Here is an 18,878-nt window from a genome sequence, read left to right on the forward strand (position 1 = left end):
AGAAGAAGCTGAATGTATTCATTGGTCTGCATTCTTTCATCATTTCTAAACTAAATCCAGTCAGGTTAGGTAGAAAAATAATTTTTATTTTGTAAGAATTTGATTTTTGCTGAAAAGTAAAACTTCATAACTTCATATGGTAGCAAATCTGTCAAAATGCTTTGTATGTAAGTTGAAATATTCTGTAATTTTTTAATTTTTCTTTTCAGAAATATTAATTTGAGGGGAAAATTGTTTTGTATTCTTCCAAAGAATACCCAGTTAGGGGAAAGAGTAATCTGGAGAATCTTTCTAAACTGATTTTTTTTCCCCCCAACTTTCAGTTAAACAAAGTTTTGCAACTTTGAATTTTTTGGAATGAGACTATCTTAAAAGAATATATGTTGTTAGTTGCAACTCAGGGATGATGTTGGGAGACACTGCAGTATATCTTGCCTTGCCTTTGAAAAACTGAGACTCTCACAGCTGCTGAACGTAGGCTCCTGGGCTGGTTTGGCTTGGAAGGTGTGTTAAAGATCATCTAGTTCCAACCCCCTTACCACAGGCAGGGACACCTTTCACTTAAAGCAGGTTGTTCAAAGCCCCATCCAACCTGGCCTTCAACACTGCCAGAGATGGGACATCCCTGGCTTCTCTGGGCAACCTGTTCCAGCACCTTGGCACCCTTGCAGTGAAGAATTTCTCCCTAGTTTCTAATCTAAACCTACTCTCTTTCATTTTGAAGCCATCTCCTCTTGCCCTGTCACTACATGCCCTTGTAAACAAGTCTCTCTTCAACTTTCTTGTAGGCTGCCTTTAGGTCCTGGAAGGCTGCAATTAGGTCTCTCTAAAGCCTTCTCTTCTCCAGGCTGAACAGCCTCAACTCTCTTATAGAGATCTCATAATTTCAAAGTCATATAGTATAATTTATTTAACTGCATTTTAGCATTCTTTGAACAAGCAGAATGTCTTAATGTAGAGTTATGTACTTGCACAAAATAATTCAAACTGACAGTACTTATGACCTGTCTTTGCTGAACTTAAAACAGATAAAATAGTGGTCTGTTAATGAACAATTATTTCGGCATTTCTTAGATTGTGATGCTACAAACTATGGCTTGTTTGAAGCGACAAAGCACTATGCTAAATAAGGGAAGCAGCGCAGTAACTAGCCTACTGAGCTATGGTCTGAATCTTTCTATTGTTTAGATAAAGTACAATAATATTTCTTGCTCTCATTTCTGTGTTTTTAGACCAAGGAATCTGTGCTTTAGCTTAGCTAAACCCATTCCCATACACTACAGAAATAACTTCAAGGAGATATCTGATCTTCAATTTATTCCATATTCAGGTTAATTTAAGCTAATAATGCTATAATCTCCCTTGTCTGAGTTTTCACTTTAGTAAATTGCAGTCTGGCATTCTCTAGTACAACATAATATGCCAATCAGAGGAGAAGTAGAAATGTGTCAAGAAAGTTCTTTTTCTGTTTTTGACAAGTCCACAAAAAAAAGGCATGAGTTATTCAAACTCAGCCTCATGGGATGCAATGATCTGATTTTTTTTAATGTGTTTGTAAATTTTCTGGAGCAAGCTCAGTCTCTTGGTTGTGGTTTGCATGCCATGTAATGGCATGCAGTTCAAAGACACATAAGGTTATCACCCTGTAAATAGTAAATTGATAAAAAAAAATTTGAGATAAGGGAATATTTACTTATTTATAAATTATAGACCAGAGAGAAATTTCCCTACTCGTTGTATTTGGTGGAGGTCTCCTGTCACTTTGGTGACACCACCATCCCCAACAGTTTTGTGAGTTCTCCAGGAAAAATGATGTGGTATTACCATAAGTATTTTAGTTGATATGAAAATTAAAAACAGTGAGTAATGAATAAACTGATTTTCTCTTTAAAAACCCCCTGTTACCTAGTTTAGAAGAGAAAAATCCCCTTGTGTCATGTGGAGGTCTTTATATGATAAAGAATGCTGTCCGCTCTCCGACAAGGTGGAATCAAAGAGGCTTTATTCAAATCTCGCGTTCCCTTTTATCCCCTAAAACCATGTGACCTTAGAACCAATGGGGTCATCTGTCCTTGCACATGTCCCTTGGCTCCCCTGCCCCTGGGACATGCCTCCTACATGTAAGCACTTAAAGAAATTTAGATTGATATAATCAGTGGCATTGTGAAGAAACCGGTTTTATTTTTTCAGTTTCAGTTTTTCAGTAAAAAGAATGATACATGGTAGTTCACAAAAAAAAAAAAACAAAACTGTTTGAGACTCCTGAACAGCTTTCACTCTGTTTAAAGACATTGAAACTTTTTTTTTTTTTTTCAGATTTTGCTGGAGTTCTGGTTATTCACGAAGCCTTATCTGCTATATTGTTTTGCATTATTTCAGTGGTATTTTAAGCTGATGTTAAGGTGATGACATACACACTAGAGCTTACTTGGCTGTGTTTTGAAGTCCTGGAAGGCATCCAACTATTTTCCTTTAGGCAGTCTCTTGGCATTTAAGCAAGAATACACTATACTGCTATAATACTGATATACAGTGAACTCAGAGAACACTATTTTTCCTCATATTTTATGATCCCAAAGTATTTTCAAATAACTTTTTTGTTTTTTGTTTAAAGCATGTTCTCAGTAAGGGATCATAGAAAATGAGGTATTTTGCTACATGAGATTATCATATAGTGGGTGTAAAACAGGCTGGTGGATTCAACCTATTTCGTGGCAAACATGTGGGTCTATTACAAAAACAACCTTCCTAGATCTAATGCTAATTGAAAATCATGTTGCTGTGTGTTGAAGAATAAATGCCAAAGATTAAGTTGGCATGAAACCTCAACTAAACTTTTTCTCTCTAATAGACACATACAAAAAGATGTTCCAGTTTCATGAAAGAGCCGAAATTATTTTTTCTAATAATAGTTGTTGAAGTATTATATTTATGTGCACACATAAAGCAAAACAAGAAGCCTAAGTAAATATTACTCCTCACTGTTTTCTGTAAATTCAAGTGTAGGACATAAATGCAGTTTGAGCTCAGCAGTGCTTTTTAAAACTGAAGTGTAACTTATTTTGGAAAATAATTTTCATTTCACATATGGAAAATTAATTTAGCTGCATTAGAAGATCCTGAAGCTTTTATATTTGCCCAGGAATACATACCTAAAAGTTTTTGAAATGTCTTTGGTAGATAATAATTGAAGATAATTTTCATTATATAAAATGCAGTGCAGAGAAAGTATTGTCTGAAATGACTGAAGCTGTCTTTTTCCCTGATTTAATAAAGTAACAAACGTCTGTTTCTTCTATAAAAGAGAGAAATAATAGAACTAATGGAGAAACAATTAAATGGCAATAATGAGATGTGAATACAGTGAGAGCTTTGAAATGAACTTACTTAAATTTTCTCCTGTAATGAATTCCCCAAAGGCTTTTTAAACTTAAAAATGCAATTAAAAATAGACCAAATAAATTCACCTTTATAAAAGGACAAAAAGACAAACTTACTGCAAAATAGTTCAGTAAGAGCAGAAACAAACAGAAGATTTATATTAGCAGTTATTTCTCAGTTATTTCAGTACTTATAGGTCTTAATTGCTTCCAGCGAGTTCAGTGGTAACAAAGTCACTCTGGTTCCAAGGAAATGCTTCTTTCTGCCACCTCAGAGATACCATGCCATCTCTCAAATTTGCATTACTTTTGTCATCCTTAGCCTCTCTCTGTGCAAAGAAGAAATGATCATTTTTCCACTGGTGGATCTTCCTTAGTTTTTCTTTTTAAATAATATAAGCTTAGAAGGAGCTTTCAGGGGACATGGATAAAACAGTGAAAACAGTGATACTCAGTGCCGCCTTTGCCTCAATCTTCTCCAACATGGTCTGCCAGATCCACCTGACTGCCTTTTATGAGGGATAAAAAGGCTGGATTTATGCATAATGTGAGGACACTGGATGTTATTTGCATTGTCTGTAGCAAAGCTTTGGACATGGTCTACCACGATGTTCTTGGATTTATTTTAGGACAACAAAGCTTGGATTGGTGGATGAGTAAAATGCTGTTTGGATGTCATGTTGAGAGGGTTGTACACTTTCCGGAGGCAGATATCAAGGCACGTTCAACAGGGTCTGCCATGGGACCTCTTCTGTTTCACATCTCTCTCAGTAATCAGGAGGAGGAGATGGAGGGCATACTTGTCAGGTTTGCAGATGACCTCAAACTGTGATAACCACTCTGCCACCAAATTATGTGTGCTTTCTGGGTTATTTCTCTTAATTTTTGAAAGGCATATAAATGAAGAATGCAAGATAGCAATGTTTATGAGCTGAAAATGTCGTAACATGTATTGTTTAAATGCTTCTAATTCAGGGATATAAGTTAAGAGTATCAAAAATTAAGATAAGTTGATTATATAGAACACATGTCTAGCTTAGTGTGTTTACTTTGGCTTTGTCCATTCATCTTGTGAACTTGTGAACTACAGCCATCGTAAGTGAAAATTCAGGAAAGCAAGTTGTCTATTGTTTTTGTCATGATAGATTTTACGGGCCTTTTTTCTTTCTCCCCCCCTCCACCCCAACTTATTTTGTCAGGCTAACATAAAGCAGTGGTGTGATTTTGCAAGTGCTTCATGTGTTAATTAACTCATTCTTTTTGCAACTTTCTTGTCTGCCCCTTAGGAGTGTTTTGAGTAGAATTTAATATTCCTTAATCCTGTACGTACTAGGATTAAGTTGATCTTAAATTAATGGCCTTACTGTTTCTGGTAATTTGAGAAATCTCATAAACTGATAAAGTCCTGGAAATTTCTTTTGGTGTTGTAATACTTCTGTTTGCTGTTCTTCTTGTTAAAGCTGGAATGAAAGAGGGGTTACCAGAGCAGTTAGCAACGATTATTGAGGAGAACAAAGACAGTGCATCATCTTTGAAGATGTGTATTGAAAATCTAGAACACAGTATTAAATATATTTCTATTTTTGCGTAAGGATGTTTTAGCAATAAACAGCGTCAGGTACAAATAACTTTCCAAGGAGACTTCCCTAACTTTACTTGACCTTGCTTTAACATTCAGCTAACAGACACATGGCAATTGGACAGGGTCCCATTGTTAGGAACACCCCTAAATGAAATGCCCCTCATTACTCATGGTCCAAGTAGTATGTATAAAAAGGCAAAACAGCCAACTCTCAATCTGTGATCACCTTTAATGGGGTGAAGGGGGATACTTCTGGAGCCACAGAAGTTAAAAATGAAGACAAACATAGAAACAGCATGGTCAGGGACTGGTTTAATCACTTAATGGGGACATGATAATTTGATCCAGCTACACTCAAAACTTAGGAATAGATGGGACTTCTGAAAACTGAGTGTATTCCAAAGTGTAATAGTTTTAGGTTCAAATGAGCTGAGCTGCTTTCAACTGAATAATCATATAACTTTCTCTCATTCTTGTATATTTATTACTCAGATAAAACAGTTGAATAGCTATTTATCACAGACTGCCATCTCACTATAGTACAAACTATGCTAATGGGGAGAGCTGTAGAGTTGGCACTACTGTATTTTTGGGGAGAGAATCTGCATCCTCTGCACAGTGATGATTAGATGGCATAAATTTAGCATTAGGTGTTTCACAGCCTTGCAAAGATAGGACGAATAAATAGTCCTTGTCTGCTGCTTAGCTACTGTTTTCAGAACACAGAAACAAAATGTTTTCCAGAGGCTTGAACTCAATCTGCTCTTATTTTTGTGGTAGCCCCATTGCAGTCATATCTTGAGGGAGTTATTTTTAACAGAATTAATTTTTTTAGCAGTGTCTTTTCTGGTGGTGAATGGCTCATAATTCTGATGTGAGATGATTACAAGCAAAATCATTGTTCCTACACAATGCTTTCTGCTATTATTAAAGGAATTAGTAACTGCCATTAATTACTTTGCTGTTATTAGAGATTCAGATCTAAATTTCTGATACCATCACCTTGAATTTGTAAAATATTAAATCTATCATGAACATAGGCCTACATCTATGTTCCTATTAAAGATTGTAAGTGCAGAGAAGGATACTATCCTGGGTTACACAAAAGTTCTAGTATACAGCTTTTTTTTTTCTCTTTTCTCCAGATGCACCTTTTTGTTTTTTTAGTGTTTTGCTTTTAAAGAGACTGAACTGCTAATGATTAATGACTCAAACATTAGACTCATACCTGCAGTGACTCATGGCTCCGTTGGTGCTCATGGCTCCATCAGCAGTGTGCTTTGTTGGTGTGTGCTTTGCTAACAATGCGCAGAGTGGCCACCCAGGCCAGGTGCAGAAGGTGTGCACATCTGACACCTCAGGCTACAAGCTGGGTGTTAAACAAGATAAGCAAGAGGCAAATCCTGCAAGGTGGGGCAGTGTTTCTTTTTCCTTACACAGATGACTCAGCTGGGATAACTCCCAGGAACATTCACACCAGCCTGAAGGTATTCATCTCTTGTTGATGAACCATAATGGGCCACAATGGACTCAGCCACACTGACCTGAGAGACAGCTGCATCATCTTAGCAGGTGTCAAAGACTCCTGAAGCATCCTGTGACTCACAGTATTACATCATCCAGTGTAAAACTCCTCGGCCCAGGGGAGGTACCACAGGTGTTCCCACCTGAACCTGAGCATATATAACACTGAGTTTCAGGGCTTCCCTCACCACCAGGGCTTCCACCACCACCTTAATGGATCTGGACTGTGACCACCACTTTGACCAATGCACATCAAAATTGCAGCAACCAAGTGTCATCACTGGATCCAACAGGTGTCTTGCAGGTCCTTCCAGTCACCTGGGGGATCTGCAGCCCCTCTCCGGCTGCCTGTACCAGCACTGCAGCCTCACTCCAGTGCCATGCAAGTGCCTGCCGGTATCAAATCCCAGCTAGCCACTGTTTCCTGCCAACACTGACTCTCCAGCCACCTACCAAGTTTTCCAGGCATGGAGGAGACAAACCACATGGAAGGGTGGCCCATTTTGTCTCTGTCCTGTGGCCATGTGTGTTTTTCCCGGGTGGGGGAGAACAGCCACCATCTCAGTTTGGTCTGGTGAGCCGGACTTGGGAAGTTTCTCCTCATCAGTTGATTTAACCCAGTTCTATCAGTATTGTTATTGGCATTTCTTCTTGGTAACGAGTTATTTCTTCACTTACATTGGGGTGTATCTGTTCTCTCTCTCTGTATTGGAGAAACCAGGGGTATTGAATCCAAGGGAGGAGATTTCTGTTGAGGTCTTCTGTTGCGGGTCTGAAGGGAAGAGGGGACAGGACAAGCAGACTTGTTTATTCAGGCGTGTGCCCGATGCTTAACCGTCCCGCCAGGGAAAGGGGGCAGAACATCAGGTGGGCTATCAGACAGACAAGTGGGGGAGCAAATCAGAACAGGGCACAGGCAAAAGGGGGAGGAGGAAGCCTGGGCATGTGCAGTTGTGCACTGTGTAGCATGAATACAGTGAAACCACATAATAACAGTAAAGTCCATATGAAAGTCCTGCCAATTGCTCTGTGCTTTTCTCCATGCCTGGAACTGTTCCCATCCTGAATCTTGCTTCTCTACAGTCTTCATCCCTCCAAATTGTCTCAAGCTGAGACAGATGCCTATCCTATTTCTACTCTTACCTAGTGACACTAGGATGCTAGTGACAACTTCATGAACCATGTTAAGCTTTGGCATGATGTATGTAGTCGTTCTTATGTGTATAACAATGTAAAGGAGAACCTGAAATTATATAATGCATTGTTGTAGCTTGAATTGCTTATCTTCAATTAATGTACTTTTAATGCACCTGAAGCTGAAATGAGATGGTTTGAAGAAAATACCATAACAGTGAGCCTAGTCCAGTCACTTGCAAAGTCTGCATTGGGAGGTGGTACTCCTTGCTTAGTAATCTGGGCTTCTGACCAAATAAAGGAATGAATGGTCAGGGTGGAAAATGTGGTTTTGCATACTTCTAAAATGTATCTTTAGTTCTCAGGATTTTAAATCACCTTAGTTGGAAGATAATCTTCAGAATATGAACTTGTTTAGGCAAGTCTGATTGCTTCTACATGAAGCCTTACAAAGTATCATTAGGAACCTGGCAGCCTAGTCTCCTCTGATGACTCCTCTTCTTCTAGGTATTATTGTGTTTTGATTTGTCATATAATGCTGAGTTTCCCACATGATTGTGTTCAGCATGTCAAACAGTTGTGACTTGGGCTGAGGGGCTTACGTGTTGAGCTGAGGTAGTGAAGAGAGTATCACCATACTTAAAGTAACATTAACCCTAAGGAGTATGTGAAGACAGTTTCGTATGAAAGTAAAATCTCTTCTTTCACTTGGCATTAATACTATTTGAATAAATCTACATGAGTGGTTGTTGTGCTTTTAATTCACAAGCCTGGCTTAGAGTAGGACAGGAGTAGGGCGGGGAGGGGGAACCTGAGGCCTTAATTCTTTGGAGTTTGTTCCAGTCTTGTTTTGAAAAGATGTTAGGAATTTCTAAGTGTGAAGGTTGGTTTTATTGTCCGCTAATACCTCTTTTGCTAGACAAGGAGGCAGGGTTGGTTCACCAAATTTCTCTGTCATCCTCATAGAATGCGGTGAGTGAAGACTTGAGGAGCACAAAATGAAACTTCGTTGCGTAACCAGGGGCTCATTGTTTACACTGTCAAGCATATGGCACAGCTGTGAAATTTTTGTGCCAGGCCTGGTGAGCTAGTGGGAAAGCTCACAAAGCCAAGCAAGCCATTTGGACTGATGGTGTCGTTCCTAGGAAGAAGCAGACGAAAAAATAATTTTATTTAAACACTTAGAAAAATAGTCCTGATTTATTACCTAGTCACCAGATGTACTATACTATACTGTACTACATAATTGAGATGGCAGTCTCTGATGTAATAAAGACATAAAATGTGTGTGGGTGTGCGGAGGAGAAAGGAGTAGTGGAATTAAGGGCAAACTGAATAAACTGTTGGAGATTTGGATTCAGCTTTTTTTTTCCTCTCAATTGCAGTGTGTAAAATGCTAATATGCTCCTAAACAAAAGGCTCTTAGAAGTAATGGTAGACTCAGAAGGGCTGATTTTTTGTTACAGATCAAATCCTTGGCAAGCCATTCCCTTTGTATGAGAAGATAGTTCAGATTTTGTCATTCTTTTTCAGAGAGTTGTCGTTGTCAGTGCAACTGGAAGGTTAATGACCAAGGTGTGGAGAGGGTGTGGAGAGGGGAACAGTTCGAGCTACTTTGGCAGACTTCACATCAGTAGCAGGAAGCAGCCGGTAGGAAACGTGCTGTTTCTTGAGCCCTGTTCAATGTTCCTAGAGCAACAAGGAACTTGCAGGCATTTGAGTAGCACAAATGACCATGTTGGACACAGTCTGTGCTTTGCTCAGATGGTTCCCTCAGATCACAAGGTTTTTATGTTGCCTCCCAGCCAGAATTTGAGAAATCCTCCATAGCTGTATGTATTTCCCAGGCATTTCCCAGATGGTGGAGCTGGCACTGTTGGTCAGCTTTAGAGAAAACGGGAAGGGAAAGGAGGTGATTGGTGATAGGAGATGCTCAGTGATGCTCAGATGCACAGTGGTTACAGGTAGCTACTGTGTCAGAAATACATTTGAAACCTGCTCAGTGTTAATTATGTATCTGTAGATGTTGCCTGCTTGGCACAACAGTTGCACAAAAAACAAAAACCTTGCAAGAACTTTGACAGAAGTGGTTTAGTTTGTAAAAGTTAAAAGCTGTATAAGATAACACTTTTTTAAAAGAAAACAGAATACTTTAATGCTATGACAAATATATTCTTTTTAACAGGGTTCCAGGTAGTAACTGCAAAAAGGAAAGGCTGAGGCAAAAATCAGTGTCTGTACATTTTCTGTGAATCTTCACCCAGACAAGTTTTCTATCATGTCTCTTTTAATAACAGAGTGATATACAGGTGCACGGAAGTTTTTATCTTCAAAGAACATAAACTGTGAAATTTCAGATAAGCCAGATGAATTATCAGAAAAGCAAAGGGAAAAGGAAGGGAAAAGGAAAAAAGGACTATTAGATGAGTAGTTTTTTTACTGCTTAGATTTTAACCTTGTGAAACAAATTTTCTGTTGATTTTTACTTTCTCTAAACCAGTACAATTTTACTACACTTGCTTGATGCAGAACCAGGAAAAAAGGTAAAGTTATAAGTGAATAGCAGTTCAGTAAGGGAAGAAGTTGTTCAGCTCAGACACTAAGAAGTGTAAGAAACTCTAAGATATATGTGGGCAAATTTCTCATAAAATTGTGGTTTTGACACAAAATAAGCAAATTTTTACAAAGGAAAAGTAGGGTTTTTTCTTGAAATTTTTATTTAAACAGAAATACAGACTGTATATAGACATGTTATGTTCAAATATTTAATTTTGAATAATGGAGTAGTAATTATATATGTATTATAATGCTGTTATTTGTTCCACCACATTTGCTCCATTATTTGGGGCAAAAGCTTGTAAGTGATAATTGCAGACCCATCCATGAAGTCAGATACAAATCTGTCTTGTAGAAGGGGTAACGAAGCCTTTATCTGAGCATCAAGGAGAAAGCAAGTATGAATGTGGGCATTTGACCCTGGAATTTTGATCTTGTAATGTAGCAGAGGCAAAAAAGCTATATGGGCAAAGTAACCCATAAAAGTTACTCTGATCTGTTGGACTCTTATGTTGATATTTCAGGTTCAGACTTGTGCAGTTATTAGTGCAGTTATTATTACAGCTTTACAACTTACTGGTTTTAAGTCAGTATGACACTACTTGTTCCTAGAGTAATGCAACCTTTTGATATCTGATTTCTTCTGTAATTTAGAATTCATAAAATCAGAGAATAGTTTGCATTGAAAGAGACCTTAAAGAAAAGCTCAAACCCCTCTACCATGAGCAGGAACACCTCCCACTAGACCAGGTAGCTGAATGGCCCATCCAACTTGGCTTTGATGGACCAAGTATCAGTAAGTGTCTGAAGTGTATGAGGCGATGTGGGACATGTAGCCTGACAGTGACTTAAATTACTATGGAAGAATGAAGGCTATAGAGTATTTTGATTGTATAGATTGTTATAGATTGTCTAAATTAAGACATATGAATAATTAAAATAATTAATTTAATTGTATTTTTAGCTGGGAATATCAAAGTATATCAGAATTTTTTCTTTTTGTTTCTCTCCCACTATTTTGATTTATTTTTCCTGTGTTCTCAACAAAAGGAAATGTTGAAATTCCAATTTTTAAATAAAGGCCTAACAATATCAAGAGCCATTATGAAAGAGGTGGAAGAAATTTGGTATTTTCTGGTATTTGCAGATTTAAAATTATATGTTTTATTTTCATTGAGTTTAATTTAGCCCATTGTCCCATGTGATGCTTGCTTTACCTTTGCAGGAAAAAATTACATACCATGAAAGAAGGTGGCTTATGGTACTGACTGATGTAGTAATAACTTTGTTCTATTTATATCACAGAAGAGAGTTTTGTAAAAATCAGCCTTCTGGAGTTTAATCGAAAAAATGTTTTCAGAAGATGGATTGGTTTTTTTTTTCATCCTCACAGAATCATAGAATAGTTTGGATTGGAAGGGACCTTAAAGATCATCTAGTTTCAGCCCACCTGACTTGGACAGGGAGACCTTTCACTAGACCAGGTTGCTCAGAGCTCCATCCAGCCTGGTCTTAAACACCTCCAGTGATGGGGCATCCACAAATTCTCTGGGAAACCTGTTGCAGTGCCTCACCACCTTTTTCCTACTATCTAATCAGTTTGAAGCCATTCCCCCTTATCCTGTCGCTACATGCCCTTGCAAAATGTCTCTCTCCATCTTTCTTGTAGGCTTCCTTCAGCTTCTGGAAGGCTGCAATTAGGTGACCCTGAAGCCATCTCTTTTCCAGGCTGAACAATCACCATTCCCTAAGCGTTTCCTCGTAGGAGAAGTGCTCCAGTCCTCTACTCACTTTGGTGCCATCCTCTGGACTCACTCCAACAGGTCGATGTCCTTCCTGTGCTGGGGACCCCAGAGCTGGGTGCAGCACTCCAGGTGGGGTCTCACCAGACCAGAGCAGAGGGTCAGAATCACCTCCCTCGACCTGCTGGCCTCGCTGCTTTTGATGCAGCCCAGGATACAATTGGCTTTCTGGGCTGCAAGTGCACATTGTCAGGTCACGTCCAGCCCATACCACCATCTTATATGCATGTGTAATATCTATTTGTATTCTAGAATATTTTCATCTCTTTGAAATGATAGCATAGTCTCATAAACCACATTAAATTTGGCACAGCTTGCAATATTAATTGAAATACTTTTTATCATGTCAAGGAAATGGGACATATTGCCCATCAGAACTCATCTCTCTTCTGTGAAAACTTAAAGAGAAAGCCTGCATGATGTTGATAGGGGTCTAAACTTTGAGGAAACTTTCTAGAACATTTTGGCAAAGGGGTTTTTTGCTACTCACAGGAGTTATACTTTTAATTTCTAACTGAAATGCACTTAAGTTGTTTCATAACCTAAATTCCACCGCTATGAACTATTATCTGTTATTGATTCAAAGCATTATTGCATCAGAAAGCATACCATGCATCTTTATGTTTCTAGACAAATTCACTTGTATTTGTCATTTCTAGCTACATCTCAAAGGTGCACTAAATCTACAGTTTTATGGGTTTAGTTTCATACTTCGCCTATATGCATGCTGAGATAATAAATATTAAATACAGGAAAGAATCATAAGAGAACAAAACTGACATTAGGAATATTCTATGGCGGCTCTGTTATGTTCTGCCAGTTAAAGAACTTGTCAAAAAATAGAGGTAACGACAGTGGCTACACCACTCAGCTGAGAATCACTCAAAATTCTTGGAAGTTTTCAGAAATTCAAGTACACAAACACCAGCTGCAATTTGTCAGAAGTGCCAGAGAAATTAGGTTGGTTACATTTTATTAGTCTTATTAGCTGGCGTTTACACAGATCCTTGTAGATCCTTTTTCTCACTCAGGGCATATCTTCTTGGGAGAACTGAAAAGGCTGGTCTAAGGTGAGGCACTTGCAGTACTGGAGCACAAAAACCCCACAGTCACTGTTATTTTCTTGTCGTGGAATGCACTTTGTCACAGCAGTCTGCCAACCCTGAAGGAACTCGGGGCCATTCTTCTCCTTTGCTTCAGTCAGCAAATACTTTCGAATGTTCTCTGAACAAAACTTAAAATTAATGCCTTGGGAATAATAAAATGAAATAATTCAACTGGGGATGTAATGAGGGACCAGTGGACTTCCAGGTGAATAGGAATTAACAAGAGAGTCTTTTTGAATAAGTCCACCTTTTTAGTCCATCGTTTTACCGCATTATATCCTTTGGTTACGAGCTGTTTATGAAAAAAACTGTTAAAGAAATGAACCTTTTCAGGAACTGCATCCATTATGAGTTCACCATACATGTTAATTATCTGGTCATTCAGCCAGTTCTGGCCTTCCAGTGTAGCCAGATCATCCATATCTAGTATGTGCTTATTATAGAAGACCTGGAAATTGCAAGTGGAGGAGTTTGGATGTTTTTCCTGATACTTCATGATTTCCCTGGTGATAAAAAGTTTTCTATGGGAGAAATCTTCATTAAAGACTTCTTTTAATCTTCCCATGATATCCTTTTCACAGAGCGGTACTTAACTGCCATATTTCTTCATAACTTCATCTAGGAATCCACAAAGCCATGTTGCCAACTACTCATCAATCACCCAGGAAGTTTTTTGACTGACCCTTTTGTCTCCCTTCTGAGTTCCTGATTTTAGTTCTGTGCTTTCTGGTGAAGGCTCCTCGAGAGGAGGAGAGCCTTTTACAGTAAGGGTGATCTAGTAATTTTGAATTAAAAATGTCTAAGGAGCCCTCTACTTCCATTTGGCTAGACCTGTCCTCATTTTGTATCAGCTCCATGGATAAGGGTCTTATAGGAGCATACCAGGGGATCAGGGATGCTTCCTGGCAAAGCAGCAACATTTCTGGTCTACACATCTCTGCTGCTTAGCACAGAGACTAGAACAGATGCAGTTTAAGACAATTTTAGATACCTTCAAAATTACGCATATTTATATTTCATAGAATCTGAGTAAGGTAGAATTTGTCTTTTGAATCCCCAACTATAATAAACCTAAACAAATCAATGCAAGCCTAAAACTAAGAGTCAGTTCTATTTTAGAGTTTGTTATTGGCGCTGTTATCTTTTCTAGCAAGATATCTTTGAGTGAAAGAGCATTTATATCCTTTTGTTTCCTTTTTTTTTTCATAGAGTGTTTTCTGGTTTTCAGCAACAATTTGCATTAAAAAAAATTGACTAAGAATCAATTTCCACTTCTCAGTCTTTCTGGCATATGGTCTATTGAGAAGAGAACAGAAAAATTAAGATTATCAGGCAATTCCCTGTATTATCTCTTTAGATTTCACCTCTCTCTCCACAAACGGTCCATTTTTTCTTTTTTCTCCTGGCAAAAACTTTGGTCACTTTTCTACACGCACACACAGACACAGTAACATTAGTAACACTGTGTGCTCACAACTACACATTGGACAGACAATAAAGTTAACATGAGAGTTAACAGAAATACAGGAAGGCAGCTTTCTAGCCTGTCCCCTCCTCACACTTCGGAATTTTTCACTGCAGGCTTTCACTGCATTAAACTTAATCTGCTAGAACTTTTAAAATTGTTGCATATCTTATGTGTTTTGCCTTACACACTGTGAAAGGCACAGTTTATTCAGTTCTGCAGAGGAATCCTCTAGGGGATATCTGGAAGGAAGGGTGGGGTTCCTTCACCCAGGATGTTAGTCACCACGCTGAAACATACAAACCGGTAAATGCACTTCTACCACTTTTCAGGAAGCATCTTCAATACAATCCAAAATTTCTCATCAAACACTCCTGGATGAAGTAGTCAGACACTTTGTTCTGAAAATGGCTAGAATGGCTAGTTGATCCTCTTTGTTTTGGACAACTCACTGTTCCAAATAAATCCATTTCTGCAGTGATGGGGATGGCTACCTGGATAGCTACTGGATCACATAGGGATTTAATGACTTAAGGTCACTTGGTGCATACGTAGGGATATCTTTGATACTAGGGTAGACCACATTTATAGGAGAAACTTTTAAGTATTTTCCTTTCAAATTTAATTGACTTTTCCTTAATTTATTTTTGTTTTTGAGAAAAATCCTTCATTTGATCCTCACTAGAATGTCTGTCATGAGAATGAGAGACAAAGGGCACACGCTGAAATTGGAAATCTGCTAGCTTTCCTAAAAAATGAGGGGAGCCAACCAGCAATTTCCTAACAATATGTTTCCGGCATATTTTCCACTTCTTTTGTGTTACCTTGTTTCTCAGAATTACTAGCCTTTTCTTCTGAAGGATTGATGTTACCCTTTTTGCAGGCTTTATGCTCCATTTTACAGTGTACCACAGCTCAAAAAGTGGATTGGTATCAGGGAGACTGGAGACTTTGAACAGCGTATTTTGCTTGCTTCAGCACTTATATTCCTTAAGTTTTCACCTGCATGTCTTAATACTTTGTGATTACTTTGTTTAATGGACCTTCTCTCACTGAGGTTAGATGTTGGCCATACCAGTGACCCACTGTGGTTCTCTCTAATCCCCTCCTTTCCTGTAGCTTTGGGGAAGATAGAAGTAACAGCTACAGGATGCTTTCACGCATGTGGCTAATTCTCCTGAGTAAAGGCTGTAGATTGCACAGCTGTAATTCCTTAGTGGAAGCAGATGAACCGTGACCTACTGCCGACAGCCACTTTGGGTTACATCATCTCATTAGTCACCACCCACTGCTGCAGACAGCCAGCCCGGGGGACGTGGTGAACAGGCGACCTGGCGAACAGGCGACCTTTCATTGACACTTAATGAATTAACAGCTAAAGGCTGCTCAGGAAGAGCACAGTTGGCATCTCTTCCTCCTCAGAGACCCAGTGTTTGAGGTCCCTGTGGCAGAAATTCAGGGGAAAGAGAATGGATTACAACAGCATCTCCTTGCTGTTTTGGAATGTGTTGTCCTTCTAGCGACAGTGCTTTTCTGTTTTGTGTTTTTTCTTCTGTGCTACGAGGCTAGTACATTACCTAAAGAGATAACCCTCTTCATGCAGAGTGCTTAAGGAAAAGTGTTCGTTGAAGATGAATTCCCATTCTTCTCAGATGACATCCTTTTTGTTCTTATAAAAGATTACTACATGTCTCTGTTTCTTATCATCCATGTTTTATACTTCAGCTCTCAAAAGGACTGATGTGCACTGGTGAGCAAATGCTTCATCTTTTTGTCTTGCTGTCTTGCTCCTGTGATGTGATCTGTCAGGCTGGCCCCAGAATATACTTTTACTTTGTGGTTAGAAACACAAAGTTGGTAAACAGTGGCTTGCTGTTCAATGCCAGCCAGCAAACCCCTCTTGTTAATTTCCTGCCAATAAAATAGTATTCAACTGTTGAAAAGTCAAGGCACCTCTGAGTGGCATTGATCCTCAATTACAGCTAATCTGACATAATGAACTCTTAATAAGGAAGCAAAGAAATTCTCCAGGGCAAAAGTTTTTTAACCTGTAGAAGAGTCTCTCAACATTTTTTAGCATCAATGCACTGTCTAGAGTGAAAGGTAGTTGGTAGTCTAGCAGTGTTAGACAGGCAGGATGATTACATATAATTGGTAGCCTGGTTCTAGTTACTTGGTTTTGCATAAATTATTTTACACAGATGATTTTTCATGTCAGTAAAACTGTATTTAATATTTTAATCCAACTTTGCAGTTTGCTGTTCCACAAAGGTGTTCATGACTGTGAAAAGAAAACAGAGGCTTTCAAAATTGAAATTGTACTGAAAGGCATAAAATCCATCATGTTCTTATTTGAAAGATGAGAGCAACTGCATCTATGTTATGCCTTTTAAAAGTGATGCATGCACTTAATAATCTGTGCTCATTTGTTTTGAAGTATAGTAAACAAAGATCTATCCACCTAGCTTACTTTTGAAAATGACTACTTAACAGGACATTTTCAGATTTTTAACTGGTAGTAACTTACTTCCATGACTTAATTTCCTAATTTGTTTTGGTAGAATTGTAGTTACAAATTAAATAGGAAAAGGAAATCCCTGGATACGTAGAATTGTTTTTTCAAAATTCAGATGTGCTACAAGTGAAGCAAAACATGAAACATGATACCTTGAAATAAGTGGGTTTAGTTTATATTGGCTCCAGTTTATTTTTGTTCAACCACGTTCATAGCATAAGACTATCTTCTAGATAGTCTTAGACAGGAGTTAATCACATAGGCCTATTTCTAAAAGAAAATTAAAATAGTACTGAAGATTAAATTAATGCAGCCTCTATGTGTATTTTATCTAGGAAGTTAATGTTATGAAAAGCTGCATGGTCCTCATTCAATGAGCCCTGGCTAGGAATGTTTATATGGATAGAGAGAAAATCCTGGAAGATAAGAACTCTTAGTTTGCTTAAATCTCTTGAGGATTTAGAATCTGCACAAGAATCTGCAAAATTTAACTAAGAATTACTTGAAATTTTTGTGTAAAACTGGTAGTATTTCCTGCTCTTCTCTCTCTGGGATGACTGTAAGAGCAGTTGGTCTGTCTTAATGGTGTTTTAGCACTTTTCTCTCCTGGGATAAATAAAACTGATGGGAAAACCAAGAAACTAAATATCTGAGCAACTTCAAAAACATTTATGGTTTTGGTTTTAGAAATATGAAGCTTTTTGTAGGTGGAGGCACACATTTATTTTTCTGAAGCAATTTACAACCCCATAAAAAGTTCATCAAACCAATGACCATTAGTTGCTCCCTTTTTAGTCACATATTATGTTTAAATTATAGAAGTGCAACAGTAATACAGATTAAAATTATTTAAATAAAACTGAAGTGGTCCATTTTCTTGAGAACTAAACATTAAAGAGTTGAACAATCTTTAAAACTTTTCCTGCTATCACATGAATAAATATAGCAGCTCTGGAACTGTGTCACTGGCAGGCAAGAGAGAAGCAGGGAAATCTGTTTAATGGAACAGTACGACTGGGAACTGAGTTCTTGTTGGAAAACACCTGCTTCTTGCATTATTTCAATATTATGAATATACTCAAATGATCACATTTCCCATTTTGTAAAATTAAAGTTATAGTAAGGGAGCCCTCTTTAGTCCTGCTAAGTCCTGGAAGAGCACTCACAGATGGCTGAGATTGTGTAATAGGTGAGAAAATAAATGTGGTAGAGAGGACTTACAATTGTCTGAGGGGAGTCAAGTGATGATTTCCTTGGTTCATGATATCCTATAAATTCCTTCTATAGTTGGGATAGAAATTCTTCATAGAAACACATTTTAGGGATTATAAGGAATTACTTTTAATATTCCTGTGCTGGATAAGATGTCTGAAGCATGCCAAGATTTATTTTTATTATTATTATTTATCCTTAGATAATTCTTTTCTAATGTTGACAAAATGTTTTCTGAGTTGAGTACTTCAAAATAAATAATAAAGTAATATATAATAAACAGTAAATTGTGTCTTGTTTGTGTATCTGATTAAAACTGTTACATGAAGACGAAAAAGTACGTCTGAAGTAAGTCAATTTCAAGGCCTCCTGCTTAGTGAAAGAGAGAGTGTTTTGCCCTTTTTTCTCAAATAAATGTGACTTGCATGCTGAGGTACGTTTATCAGAGGAGTATGTGCCCCAAAATAGGTGTTGAAAGATAAATAACTTTTTTTTCTACTGTGTGAGTCAATTTTCTTACATATGAAAATAGAACTAAGAGGAATTTCCTTTGTACAACTCCCTCATTTTTTCCAGGTTGATTTTTAGGTTCCATTTTTTTA

At 38.0% G+C, this 18,878-nt stretch overlaps 1 protein-coding gene and 1 pseudogene across 6 annotated transcripts in view; one reads left to right on the forward strand and one right to left on the reverse strand.

Moving 5' to 3' along the window:
* ADAMTSL1 (ADAMTS like 1) overlaps window positions 1-18,878 on the forward strand; it is a 399,489-nt gene that overhangs the window by 63,162 nt on the left and 317,449 nt on the right. The gene's annotated exons all lie outside the window — the stretch shown is intronic.
* LOC135407257 (sentrin-specific protease 5-like) lies at window positions 12,880-14,004 on the reverse strand (annotated as a pseudogene).

Source organism: Pseudopipra pipra, chromosome Z, assembly GCF_036250125.1.
Source record: "Pseudopipra pipra isolate bDixPip1 chromosome Z, bDixPip1.hap1, whole genome shotgun sequence".
Lineage (NCBI taxonomy): Eukaryota > Metazoa > Chordata > Aves > Passeriformes > Pipridae > Pseudopipra > Pseudopipra pipra.